The sequence below is a fragment of the Canis lupus genome, chromosome 22 (genome assembly GCF_048164855.1).
Source record: "Canis lupus baileyi chromosome 22, mCanLup2.hap1, whole genome shotgun sequence".
NCBI classification, from domain to species: Eukaryota; Metazoa; Chordata; class Mammalia; order Carnivora; family Canidae; genus Canis; species Canis lupus.
Genome location: NC_132859.1, coordinates 36,729,275 through 36,747,826, shown reverse-complemented (window position 1 = coordinate 36,747,826; position 18,552 = coordinate 36,729,275). Strand labels below are relative to the sequence as shown.

Genomic DNA, 18,552 nt, shown 5'->3' with positions numbered 1-18,552 from the left:
TTCCACATAAAGTATCATGTCATTTATGAAGAGTAAGACTATGACTTCTTCTTTGCCAATTTGATTGCCTTTTATTTCTCTTTGTTGTCTGATTGCTGAGGCTAGGACTTCTAATACTATGTTGAACAACAGTGGTGAGAGTGGGCTGTTAAGTTTATTCTTAAGCATTTTATTCTTTTTGATGCACTTAGAAATGAGATTGTTTTCTTGATTTCTTTTTCAGATAGTTTGTTGTTAGTATACAGAAATGCAACCAGTTTTTGTTTGTTGATTTTGTGTCCTGTAACTTTACTAAGTTCATTCATCAGTTTTAACAGTTTTTGAGTGGAGTCTTCAGGGTTTTTTATATATAAAGTATCCTGAAAGACAATTTTACTTTTTCTTTTCTAATATGGATGCCTTTTATTTCTTTTTCTTGCCTGTGCTGCCTAGCATACCTGTGCTGCTTAGGATTTCCAGTACTAAGTTGAAAAGAAGTGATGAGAATGGGCACCTTTGTCTTGTTTCTGATCTTAGATGAAAAGCTTTCTGCTTTTGACCAGTGAGTATGTTAGTTGTAAATTTGTTATATGACCTTTATTCTTTTGAGGTAAATTCCTTCTATACCTAATTTGTTGAGAGTTATATCGAAGATTAATTAAATTAAATTAAAGAGGTGATAGAGAGATTGGGAGGGGCAAAGTGAGAAGAAGAGAGAGATTTCCCCAGCAGGCTCCATGCCAGTACAGATGCTTAACTGACTGAGCCACCCAGGTACCCTATCTTTTTTGTGCTTTTTAATATATTTTCTCTTTGCTCAAATTCTCATTTTGTTCATGTATTACTCTCATGACTTCACTGAGCATCTTTATGGCTATCATTCTGAATTAATAATCTGACAGAAAAATCATTTATCTCCACTGTTTTGTCAATGCGGTGAGTTGGAGAGAAAAGGCACAGAAAATTCCCACATATCTCTTCAGGCTTCTGTAAGACTACTAATTATGTGCCCCATAAGCTCCTACATGCAGAATAATTAGAAGCCTGACCCCTGGGTAGCAGTTGGGGAAATTATGTAGTCAAATCCCTTTTACGGAGAAACTGGGAGTCTTGTGTTTTTGTCTGTTCCTTCTGTACGAAGGGTGGGGAATGGCAGCAGGAAATACATACACATCTGTTAAAAACTGCCTCTTTGGTTTTGGTGGCAAAGGAGGACTTGAGAATGCCAAGTCCTTCAGGCTCTCTGAGCTAGGCAATTTGGGAGTCAGACCCTTAGGTGGCAGTATAAAAGTTGGGATGCTAGATGTGTGAACAAGCTCTTTCCAGGGAGAAGGTGGATACTTGTTTTCATCACTGGAGCGAGGGGAAAGCAAATTACTGAGATGCCCACATTTTCAGGCCCCTGAAGGAGCCCAGTCAACTTCCAGATGAAGGTTGATTGATTAGAAGCTCCACCAATGGAAAAAGAAAGAAAAAGAAACTCGACCCTGAGGCAGCAGCTATAAAAATATGCAGTCAAATCCCTTCAAAGGGGAAATTGGTAGCCTTGTGTTTTTGTCTGTTCTCTCTGTACTTAGTCCACTGTATAGTCTTGGTAAGTGCTCACACTTCTGTTTAGAACCTTCTCTGTTTAATATGGTTCTGAGGAACTCATGAATTTTGAGTTCCATTGACTTTCAGAGCTAGGTGATTTGGGAGCCAGTTCCTTGTTTGACAACAATAAAAGTTGGATAGGATAGGATAGGATAGTAGGATACGTGGTCCAAATCCTTTGCTCCTCAGGGAAAAGCTGGCAGTTGGGGATTCCATCCTGATTACAAATTGCTAAGCCAGTTTATGGGAGGAGTGTGTCTCAACATTTCCTACTCCTTTCAAGGTGTGTATTTTCTTAGTCACCTGATGTGCAGGAATCACGCAACTAATTTCTGTATTTTTCTTGAAGGAAATTGATTTGTGTGTAGCTGTTTATTCAGTTCATCTATGGGAGGAAGGATAGTCAAGAGTCTACTATTCTGGCATCTTGCTGACATTCCTTTGTATTTTGTTTTCTTTACTTTTACATTGGTTCTAGGAAAATATTAAACAGTAGTAGTAGTAAGAGACATCTTTATCTTGTGCCTTTGACAATATTGAAGCATAAATATAGTCATCAAAAACAGAAGAAGTTAAAGTTATTTCTGTCAAGGCTGCCCTTGAGTTTTATGTTTCAGGACACAATCATCCATCCTCCACAAGCCCCCACAGTTAGCTGCAAAGAAAATAGTAGGAGGAGAACATGATGTTGGCTACTGTGTGAAAAGCTATTAACTCTCCAATCAAATAAAAGAAAGATATGGAAGATTCTAAGTCTAAGGCAGGTATTGAGAGATTGTGTAACAAATAAACTGAGGGCAAGGAGTTGGGTACAGTTCTAGAAATAATAAGATTATCTATTACATATTCATTCAAGGAACTTCTATTTATTTTTATTTAATAATAAAAATATGGCTTAATAATATTAAATATGAAATTGATATTAGAATCCTCACTCAGATCATATATAAGCAAGTCCTACCTCTTTTTTTTTTATTTTTTTATTTTTATTTTTTTTTGCAAGTCCTATCTCTTAATAGTGATGTGAAGCCTCCTGCTGGAAAGGTGGGCAGTACCACAACTAAGAGTGCTTCACAGAGGTGTTCTTTAGCTATCTATTTACCTTTACCATACTGCAATGTATTCGAGTTATAATTAACTGGTTGAACAGGTTTATGGACTATGTTATCTAGATTAAATTATTCCTCAGAAAACTTTAAAATATTTCTACAAAGAAACAGCATATTGAAGAGAACACTAATAATGTAAATAATTAACGTGTAAGAGATAGAAAAGAAAGTGAAAAACGATTGCTATCTATCACTCAACTGCTTAGGATTTTGTCCATCTTGCAACTATCGGACCACTATAATGGAGAAAGTACTCTAAGTTTGTGGTACCATTTCAATGGAAAGCTTAGGAAAATCCGTTATGATATCCTATTATAAAATGTTAAGGGGATTAAAAGATTACTTTTAAATGGTAGATAAAGTTTTCAGATTTTCTTAGAAAGTTGGGTCTCACAGTGGATAATATTGAGAAGATAAATTAACACTAAGGAAATGTCATTATTACTTAAATGATAGTGATACTCATTTTCAATTGCATCTAACTTAAACCTCTTCATATTTTAGATTTGACACAGTTTATATCCAGGCTAATAGAACTTATAATACAGATTACAAAACACTTATTCTTTTCAAACCAGATTTTCATGATCTCTATTACCTCTTCTCAAATACTTTGCTGGTTTTCAAAATTACTATCACATACAGAAGATGCAAATGAAGAGGGAAAGACAATGTGGTTTTGAAACTTCTAGAGTCTTAAAAAAAAATTGTATTTATTTATTTGAGAGAGAGAGAGAGAGAATGCACACATGAGTGGGGGTTAGGGGGCAGAGGGAGAGGGAAAGCAAGGAGCCTGATGTGGGGCTCTATCCCAGGACCTTGGGATCATGACAGGAGCTACCCAGGCACCATCAGAAACTTCTAGGGTCTTCATTTTTTTATTTTTTTAAAGATTTTATTTATTTGTTCATGAGAGACACACACACAGAGGCAAAGACATAGGCAGAGGGAGAAGCAGGCTCCCTGTGGAGAGCCTGATGCGGAACTCAGGCTGGGATCATGACCTGAGCCAAATACAGACGCTCAACCACTGAGCCACCCAGGTGACCCTTTCTAGGGTCTTTAAATGGGTCCCTATAAAATTATGCCAAGTAGTTTACACTGTAGATTATAAAGATATTGACAAATAAGAAGCTATGCTAAGCATTAACACTTGCTTTACAGGACTTCTAATTTTTTATTTCACGACTTAGCTAACATTGAACTACAGAAATCAGAAAATTTAAAAATTAAATTTGAAAATAAAAAACATAAGACAGCCATCCAAAATTATACAGTCTTAAGTTCAAGCTGTACATTATTTATTCCTTCATTCAAGGTAATAGTTATGAATGGTCACAGACACTCAATTTTCAGTCAGATAGCTCTACCACTTTTTAATAGACAAATGAGTTAACCACTCTAAACCTTTGGTCCCTTATCTAGGGATAGTAAGAGGACTACGTACTACCCTATACTGAGCTCCTGGTAGTGTATTACACACTTGATACTCAATGAATGTTTGTTGAATAAATGATTGACTTTGAACATTAATTCAAACATAAAGCGAGCTTCTACTACACGTCAGGCATGGATTTCAGGACTGTGAACAAAAGCTGAACAAGAAACAATCTCTTACTGAGTTCAGAGAGAAACATAAAACTAAGTTCCACAAAATACTGGACAAATGTAGCAAAGGGTAATACAAAATGTACCAAAGGCTATACATGGTCTTGCCTCCATTGCTTTGGGTAGCCCCCAACTCTCTGAGTTTGCTTGGAGCAGTCTACACCATAGGTCTCAAAGGTTAAAATCACATGCCTGTGGCTCTCCAAGGCTGGAATTGCCTGAAGGTGGCTCCTGGTCATGAGGGCAGTCCCAGCCTCACAGCTCCACTGATTCCACAGAATCACAGTGGAGTGATTCAGGATTTTCTGCCTGGGTCATGTACCAGGAAATCTAGGTAGAAGTAGTCATGATCTCATGGGTTGTGTACTTTGTGCCCTGGCAGAGATGGCACCAAGTGGGCAGCACCACATGGATGCAGCAAATCCTCTGCCTATACCCTCTGGTAAGGTGACTACTGCTGCAACCTGCACCACAGGGACTCGCTAAAACTGGACCTGTGGCATTTGAGGAGCTTGGCACAAATGCAGGGAGTGGAAGTCCTTGAGGAAAGGCTAGGCAGTAGGTGCCACAGTCCCACAAGTGCCCTGGCCCCTCCTCTGAAATCATTCTGACTCCTAGGCCTTTATGCTCAGGGCCTATAACTGGGGAGGCAGACCAGATGATCTCCAAATTGCCTTCTTCCATTGTCATGAATAATAGCTCCTAAAGTCAGTTTAGATGGCTAATTTCCTTACCAGATAGTTGTTTGGCCACATTCTGTATTCTCTCCCCAACAGTTCACTCATTATTTTTAATATGGATAGGCTGAGAATTTTCCAAATCTTTTAAGTTCTGCTTCCTTTTTGATGGAACAGTTATTTTTTCTCTTGCATTTCACTATAATAAAGAGAGGCTAAGCTGCAATTCCAACACTTTGCTTGGATATTTCTTCAGCCAAATATCCAGTGTCTTCATTCCAAAGTTCTACCTTCCATGAAACATACGACATGTACACAATTCAGCCAAGTTCTTTGCCCTTTATAACAAGAATGGCCTTTTCTCCATCTCCCAATAGCATGTTCCTCATTTCTATCTGAGATCTAATCAGAATGGACTTTAACTACCATATTTCAAATAAAGTTTTGGTCAAGTTACTAGGTATTTTCTAAGATTGAAGCTTTCTTTATAGCTCTTTTCTTTCTGGGCTCTCACTAAAATCACTCTTAATGTGCTATTAGTTCACTACAACGTAGGCTTTCTCTTGCATGAACCTCAAAATTCTTCCAACTTCTTTACTCATTACTCAGTTCCAAAGTCACTTCCACCCAGCATCACCTTAATTCCAAAACCAGACAAAGACCCCACCAAAAAGGAGAATTACAGACCAATATCCCTAATGAACATGGATGCAAAAATTCTCAACAAGATACTAGCCAATAGCATCCAACAACACATTAAGAAAATTATTCACCACGACCAAGTAGGATTTATCCCCGGGATGCAAGGCTGGTTCAACACTCGTAAAACAATCAATGTGATTCATCATATCAGCAAGACAAAAACCAAGAACCATATGATCCTCTCATTAGATGCAGAGAAAGCATTTGACAAAATACAGCATCCATTCCTGATCAAAACTCTTCAGAGTGTAGGGATAGAGGGAACTTTCCTCAACACCTTAAAAGCCATCTACGAAAAGCCCACAGCAAATATCATTCTCAATGGGGAAGCACTCACTGGGAGCCTTTCCCCTAAGATCAGGAACAAGACAGGGATGTCCACTCTCACCACTGCTATTTAACATAGTATTGGAAGTCCTAGCCTCAGCAATCAGGCAACAAAAAGACATTAAAGGCATTCAAATTGGCAAAGAAGTCAAACTCTCCCTCTTCGCCAATGACATGATACTCTACGTAGAAAACCCAAAAGCCTCCACCCCAAGATTGATAGAACTCATACTGCAATTTGGTAGCGTGGAGGATACAAAATCAATGCCCAGAAATCAATGGCATTTCTATACACTAACAATGAGACTGAAGAAAGAAATTAAGGAGTCAATCCCATTTACAACTGCACCCAAAAGCATAAGATACCTAGGAATAAACCTCACCAAAGAGGTAAAGGATCTATACCCTAAAAACTATAGAACACTTCTGAAAGAAATTGAGGAAGACACAAAGAGATGGAAAAATATTCCATGCTCATGGATTGGCAGAATTAATATTGTGAAAATGTCAATGTTACCCAGGGCAATATACATGTTTAATGCAATCCCTATCAAAATACCATGGACTTTCTTCAGAGAGTTAGAACAAATTATTTTAAGATTTGTGTGGAATCAGAAAAGACCCCGAATAGCCAGGGGAATTTTAAAAAAGAAAACCATATCTGGGGGCATCACAATGCCAGATTTCAGGTTGTACTACAAAGCTGTGGTCATCAAGACAGTGTGGTACTGGCACAAAAACAGACACATAGATCAATGGAACAGAATAGAGAACCCAGAAGTGGACCCTGAACTTTATGGCCAACTAATATTCGATAAAGGAGGAAAGACTATCCATTGGAAGAAAGACAGTGTCTTCAATAAATGGTGCTGGGATAATTGGACATCCACATGCAGAAGAATGAAACTAGACCACTCTCTTTCACCATACACAAAGAGAAACTCAAAATGGATGAAAGATCTAAATGTGAGACAAGATTCCATCAAAATCCTAGAGGAGAACACAGGCAACACCCTTTTTGAACTCGGCCACAGTAACTTCTTGCAAGATACATCCACGAAGGCAAAAGAAACAAAAGCAAAAATGAACTATTGGGACTTCATCAAGATAAGAAGCTTTTAAAAATAAATAAATAAATAAATAAATAAATAAATAAATAAATAAATAAATAAATAAGAAGCTTTTGCACAGCAGAGGATACAGTCAACAAAACTAAAAGACAACCTACAGAATGGGAGAAGATATTTGCAAATGACGTATCAGATAAAGAGCTAGTTTCCAAGATCTATAAAGAACTTCTTAAACTCAACACCAAAGAAACAAACAATCCAATCATGAAATGGGCAAAAGGCATGAAGAGAAATCTCACAGAGGAAGACATAGACATGGCCAACATGCACGTGAGAAAATGCTCTGCATCACTTGCCATCAGGGAAATACAAATCAAAACCACAATGAGATACCACCTCACACCAGTGAGAATAGGGAAAATTAACAAGGCAGGAAACCACAAATGTTGGAGAGGATGTGGAGAAAAGGGAACCCTCTTACACTGTTGGTGGGAATGTGAACTGGTGCAGCCACTCTGGAAAACTGTGTGGAGGTTCCTCAAAGAGTTAAAAATAGACCTGCCCTACGACCCAGCAATTGCACTGTTGGGGATTTACCCCAAAGATACAGATGCAATGAAACCCCGGGACACCTGCACCCCGATGTTTATAGCAGCAATGTCCACAATAGCCAAACTGTGGAAGGAGCCTCGGTGTCCATCGAAAGATGAATGGATAAAGATGTGGTTTATGTATACAATGGAATATTCCTCAGCCATTAGAAACGACAAATACCCACCATTTGCTTCAAAGTGGATGGAACTGGAGGGTATTATGCTGAGTGAAGTAAGTCAATCGGAGAAGGACAAACAGTGTATGTTCTCATTCATTTGGGGAATATATATAAATAATAGTGAAAGGGAATATAGGGGAAGGGAGAAGAAATGTGTGGGAAATATCAGAAAGGGAGACAGAACATAAAGACTCCTAACTCTGGGAAACGAACTGGGGGTGGTGGAAGGGGAGGAGGGCCGGGGGTGGGGGTGAGTGGGTGACGGGCACTGAGGGGGACACTTGACGGGATGAGCATTGGGTGTTATTCTGTATGTTGGTAAGTTGAACACCAATAAAAATTATTTTATTAAAAAAATAAAAATAAAAGAAAAGAAAAACAAAGTCACTTCCACATTTTTAGGTGTTCATTAGAATAGCACTCCTCCATTCTTGGTACCAATTTCTGTCTTCATGTGTTTGGGCCACAATAACAAAGGTATCATAGACTAAGTGACTTAGAGATAAGAGAAATTTATTTCTCATATTTTTGAAGGCTGGAAAGTCCAAGAGGAAGGCACTGGCAGACTCATTGGTGAAAGCCCCTCTCTTGTTCATAGATGGCTGCTTTTTTGCAAAAGCAAAACTAACCTCATATGGTAGAAGAGGCAAGGCATTTCTTGGGGTCTCTTTTAGAGGGGCATTAATTCCATTCATGAGAGTTCTGCCCTCATCTCCCAAAGGCTCCACTTCCTAACACCATCACATTCTGAGGAGACACAAACACTTAGTCTATGACAATAATCAACTGTATGTTGGTTTTGGAAGTGGAAGTTTCCTAGTGATAAGGAAGGGGGTACAGTGGCAGATGAACCTAAGATTTCTGTTTAGGGAAAAAAAGAAAAAAGAAAAGAAAAACCAAAACAGTGGAGTCAATTGAATAGATTTAATAATCAAATAGTTTAATAATCAAATAGAGGACATAGATATGGAGCAAATTTAAGTTTTGGGGAATAGGAATAATATATTCTTTTTGGTCTTGAGTTTAAGATGCTTGTGAGTCTACTAGATAGGCAATTTGAAGTATGGGTCTGTTTCTCTAGAGAAAAGTTCTAGAGTCACACGACAGAAAGTCAAGAGTATCAACTACTTGCCAGAAATCCTAGGCATCTACTTACTCTTTAATGCCTGACCATCTGGCTTTTGCCAAATGTTTCTTTTAAAGGAGACCAGAGATTTTCTATCACCTAGTCAAAGGATTGTTCTTCAATGTTTAACCACTACTGATTCTTTGACTAGTTCTTCTTTCTCCCCCTAGTCCTAAAATGTAGGCCTTTCTTAAAGTCTGTCTTCAAATTTCTCTTTCTATTCTCTTCCTTAGGGAGTTGACTTGCAGAGCTTTGACACTCCTTGCAAATAGCTGCCAAATCTCCATCTCAAGTCTCACTTTCACACCTACATTCCAAGTAATTTTGACACTGTCACTTGGATGCTTCTCAGGCACCCTCAACCTGGGGCAAATTGAGTTTTCTTTTCCTTCAGAAGTTTCTATTCCCTACTATTGCTACTTAGGCTTGAATTTCAGCCAAGGTCACCTTTGAAACGGTCTACTTCCTCCTCCCCTCCATTTAAATATCTGTCATCTTGTTACAACTTAAACATTTTAAAGAATCACTGTGTTATGTTCCCACCTTTTCAGTCCCCTAAACAGCTCAGTTCATTAGCTCACTCAGATTGCTCTAAGAAGCCTACCAACCAGCCGGTCTACTTTCTCTCTCTCTCTCCTCACATTTATTCAACTCACTGATAATAGGTTAATCTTAGAAACTCCTAATAATCGGTTCTCTTGCTGAAAAAAAATATTTATTGTTTTCCATTGCTAACATCATTGGAAATAAAGTCCCCACTTTATATCTGAAATCTCCACAATATAACTTTGTATTATAGTGGTTGAGAGTATAGACTTTACCACTACCGGTCAGACCTAGATTAAGAGCTAAGACCATCACCTTAAAAGCTGTTTAACTTTGGGCAAATCATTTAATATCTTTTCATTTAAAAATTGGTAATAATAATAATAATACTTAGCAGTTGCCTCATAGTGTATTCTTAAAGTTAAAAAAATAATGCATATAGGATATGTAGGAAGAAGCAGAGCACACAATAGGTGCTCATTAAATGGTTGCTAGTATTACATCTATTAGCCTTTCAAACTGCACCAACTTACATTATTTTATATTTTCCAAACATACCAAATGTGTCTGCCTCCATACCTTTGTTCATGTTATCCTCTTTACCTTCATCTGTAAAGTGCCAACTTTCAAGATCCACTTTAGATACCATCTCTTTCAAGAAGTCTTTCTAGATATCCCCAACCAGCTGCAATTTCTCCCTGCTGGGTTTTCCTTAACTTCTGGTATTTATAGCATCCTGGTTCATATCAGAGTGTTACTGCATACTTCCCATCATTAAATTGTGAGCTCTCTGAGGGCAGACACATTATTTTTTATCTCCCGCAGTGAAGGAGTTGATGATGGAAACATTGTTTTCTGATCCCCACCCAAATCCTAAATAATTTACATGCAGGAATTTTTCCTAGCATTTCGCGAATTTTGCTCAATGTCATCTATATTTCTGAGGAGCATCTGGAACTAGCTAACAGATGGGAAAGAGATTAGTGAGCAATTGTTTATTTGTAATAATACATTGCAATGCATTACTAATTAAATTAAATTAAATTATTAAAGGGACCACCGAGGTCTGCAGAACCCCAATAAACAGTTCTAAACAACTGTATGCAGCATAATTACTATTATAGGTATTTGTAGCATTAAAGTAAGATTTGTAAGTTAAAAGAAAATCAGAAAAGTCCACATAGATTCGACATACATTCTCCAAAGATTTGTGTATTCCATGAATGTTATTTTAGAATGTTATAGTAGAGTCTGAAAAAATTAAGACATAAGATCAACTGTTCTTGAATTGAAATATTACACAGTTCTATTGTTTAACAGAACAAAGGCCTTTAAGATGGACTACAGCCAATATGAACCCTTGTGAAGCATCCATTTTTATTACAATGTATATGTATTTTGTGACTGATGAATCCCAGATGGTAAAATTACAACATACCCAAGGAGTTCTGAACAATATGAGAATTTAATGAGACACTGTGAAAAAATACATACAGAATAAGAATGAAGATAAATGACGGCTTGTAACAGAAATTGTTTTTATTGTTTGTATGTGAATGAGAAAAATAATGATTGTTCTTCCAAATGAAAAAAGTTGTCATTATTCTTTTGTTTTCCAAAACTGTTGTATAGGAAGTGTTTCCATTTTTAACCACAAACTACTCCAGATGATGCCACTCTTTTGGGTTGGAGAAAAGTAATAATATCGGTATCAAGGTCTTTAGACTTAAGGCATTTTAGCAACATAATTTCAATTTTCATCACTTACATTTTCTGGATAATATCTCACTGTAACCACTGATTATAAGACTGCAATACTGAATCTATTTCCAATGAAAATTTGAAGTAATAAGATAATTTTAATGTTATGGATTATAATTTCATAATATTCAAGAGGCACTAGAAGATGATCAGGACTTGGCATCAAAAACGTAGTTTCTAATCTTTGTTATGCAACTTTGTTAGCTCTGTAATCTCAAGAGGGCCTCAGTGTTCTTATCTGTAATGTAAGGAGAATAAGGCCAGATTTCTAAAAGTTGTCCTGCTTTAGTGTTTCTTGATTTCTGCATTCTGGTTGTTCTTCCTCAATAATTCTTTACTCCTCCAGCTATATTATTAGCTCCTGTGCTTTGTTCTTTTTAACCATTTATCAGAGTCCAAATTTCATTAGACCCCTTCCATCACATCTGTGTTATTAAGTCTCGCCGGCTCTGAACACTTGCTAAGCCTTACTTGCTTTATAGGTGTTCACCATTATTCTGTCTTCAGTTCATACATAATCTTCCTTAACCTGGCAATCATATTACACTAAAAGTTACATTTCTTGTCAATCATTAACATCCAGCACTCCTCATTTTTGATCCTCATCCAGAGCCTTCAATCTGATACCTTGTATCATTTCTAACAAAAGATGCTTTTATCACTATCTTCAAGACAATTAAATGTAGCAGATATGAATTCCCTTTGGCAAATGTTGATAGAGTTTGTCACAGTCCTTCCCACCTAACCAGTTCAATGTGGTATCAGCTCTAAAGTCAGACAGTCTAAGAAAAGTCCAAAGTCTACCAATTACTGGTTGTATTAACTTTGGGAAAGTCATTTAACCTCTGATGATTTTATCTCCAAAATTATTGTCATAGAGAGGTTGTAAAGATTAATGGTTTTAAAAAATAAGTGTATACAATAGAGAACAGTAATAGATAAAAATGCTTTTGTACTAGGAACAGTGAAGTTTAGAATACTCCCACAGTTGGAGTTTGTTTTATTTTTTATTCTTAGGAAGATTTCATGAAGAAAAAGAAAAATCAAAATACAGAGGGAGATGAGATCTATATTAAAAAAAAAAAGACATAGGGGCTCTACTGGAATGAATCTAAAGAGGTACATATCAATTCAGCAAAGTTCAAAACCATAGAAATCCACAATTTTAAAATGATAAAGAATTACTGGAAATTACCATACTCTACTGACAAAAGTGTAAATTGGTACAAACTTTGAGAGTGAAATTTTGCAATATGTAACAAGAGTCTTTAAAATGTACCCATATAGTAATAGTATTTCATCAAAGCTAAGTTGTTGATTTTGAAACTATGTTACGGTCATGTAATAAAAACAATTCCTTGCTTTTGGAAATGCACACTGAAGTATCAAGGGATAGGGAGGGCTCATGTCTGTAACTTACTCTTTGAAAGGCTGTATTCTTTGGTGTGTGTGGTCAACCCTTCTGGCACCAGAAAGCTGCATCAGGAATGCAAGGTGCTATCCCCACTGCTACCTGTAAGCTGGGAAATGGGGGACAGTCGTGGGTGTGATAGTTTTATGTATCAACTTGGCTGGGCCAGGGTACCCAAATGTTTGGTCAAATATTATTCTGGGTGTTTCTGTGAAGATGTTTTTTGGATGAGATTAACATTTAAATTGATGGTGAAGTAAAGCATAACATGGGTGGGCCTCATCTGATCAGTTGAAGGCCTTAATAGAACAACTGACTTTCCCCAAGCAAGAAGGAATTTTTCCAGCAGACTTTGGACTTGAAACGCAACTCTTTTTTGAGTCTCTAGTCCACTGGCTTATCCCCTCAGATTTTGGACTTACCAACTCTCCACAGTAACATGAGCCAGTTCCTTAGAATATATATATATATATATATATGTATGTATGTATGTATGTATGTATGGCGGTTCTACATCTCTGGAGAACCCTAATACAGTGGGTAATTAAAAATGTCACATGGCTTGCTTACTGAAATTGGCAGCTTCTTTCTTTATTAAGCACTCTTCTAGGTATTGTCCACTTTTTATTAGATTCTAAAATTAGAGTCTGTATTTCCAAAAATATTATTCTAACAGTTTTTGACAGTTTAAACATTACTTTAGTGGAGGGGCATTTTTTTTTTAGAGTTTCTTCTTTTGCCATTTTCAGTGATATCACTATAACTTATTCCTAAATGATTCAATATATATTCTCAAATATATATTTGATATGTATTCCCAAATTATTATTTCCAAATATTAACATTTGGGAATATTTGGGAAATCTGAGTATAAAATAACTGGAAATTCTTTCTCCTTCATGAAACTTTTCTTTAAGTCTGAAATTATATCAAAATAAAGCAATTTTTAAAATGTAGTAGCTATCTTGTTCACTGGTTCAAGAAGGAAGACTGAATATATGCTTAGCCTTTTCATCTGACCCCAAGGGCCTGAAAATTACAGAAGAGGGTATCGCCATATCTCCTAAAATAATAAAAATATAACAATCAAAAGTAGTATTCTCATACCTTCAGACACTATGAAGAATCCTTCCATGAGAGAAAATAGATGGGAAAATAGAAAAGGAAGCCACAGCCAAAACATGCACAGAAGAAAACTCCTACAAAGATGGATGTTGGTCCACGGGTGTGTTAACACTACAAATGTCAGATAATGAATATAGGTGGGATCTGGGACAACAAGAGAGTGATTGGTTAGAGTACTAAAGTAGAACACTACAGAATCATCGCTTTTTGGGCCAGGCAGGAAGCAACGAAGATATCTGTTGTCACGTAGAACAGAGAGAGTCAATGCCGGGGGCGGGGGGGGGGGGGTATAAAACAGAAAATTTAGGAGGCTAAGTCGTAACTACCCAAAAGCAGCTACTGGCCCACTCTGTCCAGAAGTTTTATCCCACCACTTCTCCTTCCATATATGGAGAAAAGCTTAAGTACTAGGGGTAGTGGAAGAGGAGGAGGGCGGGGGGTGGAGGTCAATGGGTGACGGGCACTGAGGGGGGCACTTGACGGGATGAGCACTGGGTGTTATTCTGTATGTTGGTAAATTGAACACCAATAAAAAATAAATTTATTAAAAAAAAAGCTTAAGTAAACAGACAGTTCATAACCTCAAATACACAGTTGAGGACTCAATCTTAATAATCAAAGGGAAAAGCCAATAATGAAAGAGAGGAAACAAACCCAACAAAAGGAAGAACTCAATACCTATAAAACATTAGTTTAATAAAGTGAAAAGGACAGCATTTTAAAATATTTAATAACTTTAGAAAAATGTGGAAGAATATTCATTTTTTTAAAAAGAACCAATAGAATATCATGGAGATTTACAATCTGACCACTGAAATTTAAAAAATCAATCGACACTATCAAGATGGTTAAAAAAATCTGTAAGCTACAAGATTGAACTAAGGATTTTTCACAGAATGCAACCCAAACAAAAAATGATGTATAGGAGAAATTAATAAACTAGGAAACAAGCAAGAAAATAAAACAAAAACCAAAGAACTAATAGAGCTGATCAAGATAGACTTCCATTAAAAAAAATACCATAGACTAGGTGGTTTAAATAACTTTTTTTTTTTTTTGAGAGAGGGAGTGAGCGAGCAGTGGGGAGGGGCGGAGGAAGAGGAAAAGACAGAATTTAGGCATGGAGCCTGACACAGGGCTCGGCCTCAAGACTCTGAGATCATGACCTGAACCAAACATCAAGAGCTGGATGCTTCTAACTGAGCCACCCAGGCGCCGTTTACATAACAGTCTTAAACAACAGAAAACAAATTTATTTCTCACAGTTTTGCAGTTGGAAGTCTCTGGCTTGTAGATGGGTATCTTCCCACTATGTCCTCTTTCTCCTGTAGCCTTTCCTCAGGGCGTGCACAAGGAGAGGGAGAATGAGATTTTTGGTGTCTTTTCTTATATGGACACTAATCCTATCAGATCAGGCTCCCACTTTTAGGGCCTCGTCTAATCTTTATTAATTCCTTAGAGGCCACATCTTCAAATACAGAGACCTTGGGGCCTAGGGCTCCAACATCTGAATTTGGGGGGTACACACAAACTTTAGTCAATAATAATTTGAAACAAAAGCTAGTTCTTGAACAAGAGAAAATGCAGAAATAAATTGTAATAGAAACATAACTAAAGAATCTTAAAAACATGTACAAGCTCCTAGAGGATACCTTGAATATTTTTAACTCAAAAGGAAATTTAAAAAGTCATATAGGAAGAGCGTAAGAAAAGAAAAACTATGTTAATTTCATTTAGGAAAGTAGATTAAGAAAATTCTGGCTAAAGCAGATCAGATCTGTAAAGTAAGCCACGTTTATTAGAATAAGAAAAGACTGATCATGGCCAAATAGGCATTGAGAAGTAAGTTATTAGTTGCTTGAATGGTTCCCTGCAAGCTGGCCTACCACAAATGTGGCATCTTACAAAACCTCACAGAAACTGGCTATAGCCCAGGGCATAAGGAAATCAATATTGGTCAGCCATAATGTTTGGACCCCATTGCTACTTCCAGTGATTCTCATGTCAGGGAAGGGGCTGGTGTTAACACAATCAATCATGTATACTGCTGTGGCCTACTGGCATGGCAATCCTGCTTTCAGCATCTTTTTTTTTTTTTTTTTTTTTTAAGATTCATTTATGAGAGAGAGTGTGTGTGTACAGGAGAAGGGGCAGAGGGAGACAGGGAGAGAAAAACCTCAAGCAAACTTCCTGCTGAGCATGGAGCCCAATGTGGGGCTCAATCTTAGTACCCTGAAATCATAGCCTGAGTTGAAATCAACAATTGGATGCTCAACCAACTGAGCCACCCAGGTGCCCCTAACTTGTAGCATCTTATATTTATAACCAGAAGTCTTAGATTTCAGTTGGGCTGGGACTTCTCATCAATCTTGAATGCCAGGCTGTCAAGATAGTGCTAAAATCAAAGTTCAGCTGCATCATATTACTACTATATTCTGGTTCCTGATCATGCCAAGGGAGGAGCTGGTATTTCTCTAATTACTCATTAGAAGTTCACAGTTCCAATGGTCAAGGTCCCTCTAATGGAATCTGTCACATGGCCCACATAGATTGCTATGCTCTGCTGTAGAGTGGAATGAGGCACTGGTGACTCTCCACTGAGGTACTGACCGCTATTCCTTTAAGCTTTCCCCAGCAAATACTGCCCCGCCAGATTTGGCATATATCAGTATATGTGCTGTTTGGCCACCTACAATGTTTACAATGATTACAATGACATGTCACATTACAGATTATATAAGGAAAACCATATAATCATAATATTTGCTGTCCCAAAGCATGTGAGAAATTCAACATTCATAATTTTTACAACAAAAAACAAAGTTCCATCTCAACCTAGTACCATTTATAAAAATAAATTCCAGTCTTGACTAAATACCAATATAAAAAATAATAAAATTAGAAAATAATATATATAATTAAGTATAAATGTGTTTGTATGTATGACACAAAGGTCATAAAAGATTAATAAACTTGATTGAACACAGTGAGATTAAATCTTCTATGGAACTAAAATTCAAAAAAAATTAAAACCATAAAATAAGTTCAAAGAAAAGAAAGAGACAGAGGTAAAATATTTCAATATATAAACATATGGACTAATATTTAGAATGCATGTTGTATGGAGGAGTGAACGCACTCAGTAGAAGAGCTTTAGAAAAGCAGGGAAGCTTCAAGTCTGCTTTTCTGTTTATACTGTGTTTTAAATTTTATAAAAGACTAAATTTATTTAATATGCTAAGACAAGCCTAATTATCACTCTCAACAACATAAAAAGTATAAAACAAATTTGTGATTTTAAATATATTAAAACGAAGTCTATGTCTATATATAGTACATTCCACAAACAAAGAGTTAGAAGGAGAAAAAGAAGACTGGTTGGGTCTATTAATAAATACAGAAGTAGCGATAATCTATATTATAGTATTTCCTATGCCACCAATACCAGCAAAAATGCACAAAATAAAATTCAAATACAACCTGGGAGAGACATGTTAATAGCTAAGATCTTATTCAAAGGCTATAGAAGAGCCCATCCAACTCACTATTTAGTTTGTATACAGGGTGGCACGTACTGTGTAGGTGCTTCTGAAAGAAAGAATTACAGAATTTTAAATTTAGATTAATAATTATAAAATTATAGGATACCCATAAAAGTGGTTCACTGCTATTATTTGTACTATCCAATTTTTAAAACCCACTTTTATAAAGACAGACACTGAATCACATTTTTATAAGATAGGCAAAATGTTCTTCCCTCATTATAAAAAGTGTGAACTGGTGGGTTCCCACCCCCCCATCCCCAGACTTTAGGAAAAGCAGCAATGAGAGCACTTTGGCTTGGGCTCAAATGAGAAAGGCTTTATCGGCAATTTTAGAATTGAAGAGTTTTACATTCAGGATTCATTAATCACATAACATCTCAATGTACAGAAAGCCTGACTAAAAGAAACCACCCAAAAAACCAACCCACTCAGCATTCATACACACCAATTTTCTTCCACAATTTTTCTTTAATATAAAACCAAACAAAAAAAAATCCTAATAGGTTAAAACAAGTCAAATGCCCAATCTACATAGGTAAATACTTCACAAAGGTCAACTGAATCCATAGCTGAAACTGAATTGTGCAGGTTTTCAGTGAAATCACTGGTCACATAAGACAAACAAAAGTTAACAGTTTGCATCTCATGGTGAGGCTTCTAGGAAATGACACCCAAGCAGCATTAGCCTTTGTTTTGTGCCTCTTGAAGACCTGCACATTTTATTTTCCAGCTAGTTTAACATATTAAGAGTATATCAGCTATTATATGGTAATATTTTGGTACTATTCATAGAAGATCCCTATAGTAAAAGATGCCAGTTTTCCCAAAGAGGAGCTTTGGATCTGACTTAGAAGTCTCAGATAAATGAAATATGTTATTGAATATGAACACAGAGGGAAGAAACACAAGATACAACATAGACAAGTTCCCTCCTTGTATGTTTAGGAATTACTTTCTCCTTCAAGGTATCTACACTAAGAGGCATAGTGTGTCCTGATTAATATTTTAGTAGTAAAGATCTGAAAGATCAGAACCTTGGCAAAACCTCAATTCGAAAATTGTTAACAAATACTTCGTGACAAGACTACGTGATTGAGTTATTACAAATTTATTATTATGAGGGAAAACAAGTATAGCCAGTCACATTTGAAAAACGTCTCACCCACTGCTTCTCAATATAGAAGGATAAAATTACAGATGT

At 36.7% G+C, this 18,552-nt stretch overlaps 1 protein-coding gene across 6 annotated transcripts in view; it reads right to left on the bottom strand.

Annotated features, from left to right (window-relative positions):
• The window catches only part of ZCWPW2 (zinc finger CW-type and PWWP domain containing 2), a 146,584-nt gene that overhangs the window by 106,708 nt on the left and 21,324 nt on the right, over positions 1 to 18,552 (bottom strand). For 2 of the 6 annotated variants that reach the window (XM_072793090.1, XM_072793092.1), the window contains one exon: positions 17,352 to 17,394. The exons of the other annotated variants lie outside the window; for them this stretch is intronic. The gene's annotated coding sequence lies outside the window, so the exon portion shown is untranslated. The remainder of the gene's footprint in view (positions 1 to 17,351; positions 17,395 to 18,552) is intronic. 6 annotated transcript variants of the gene reach the window in all.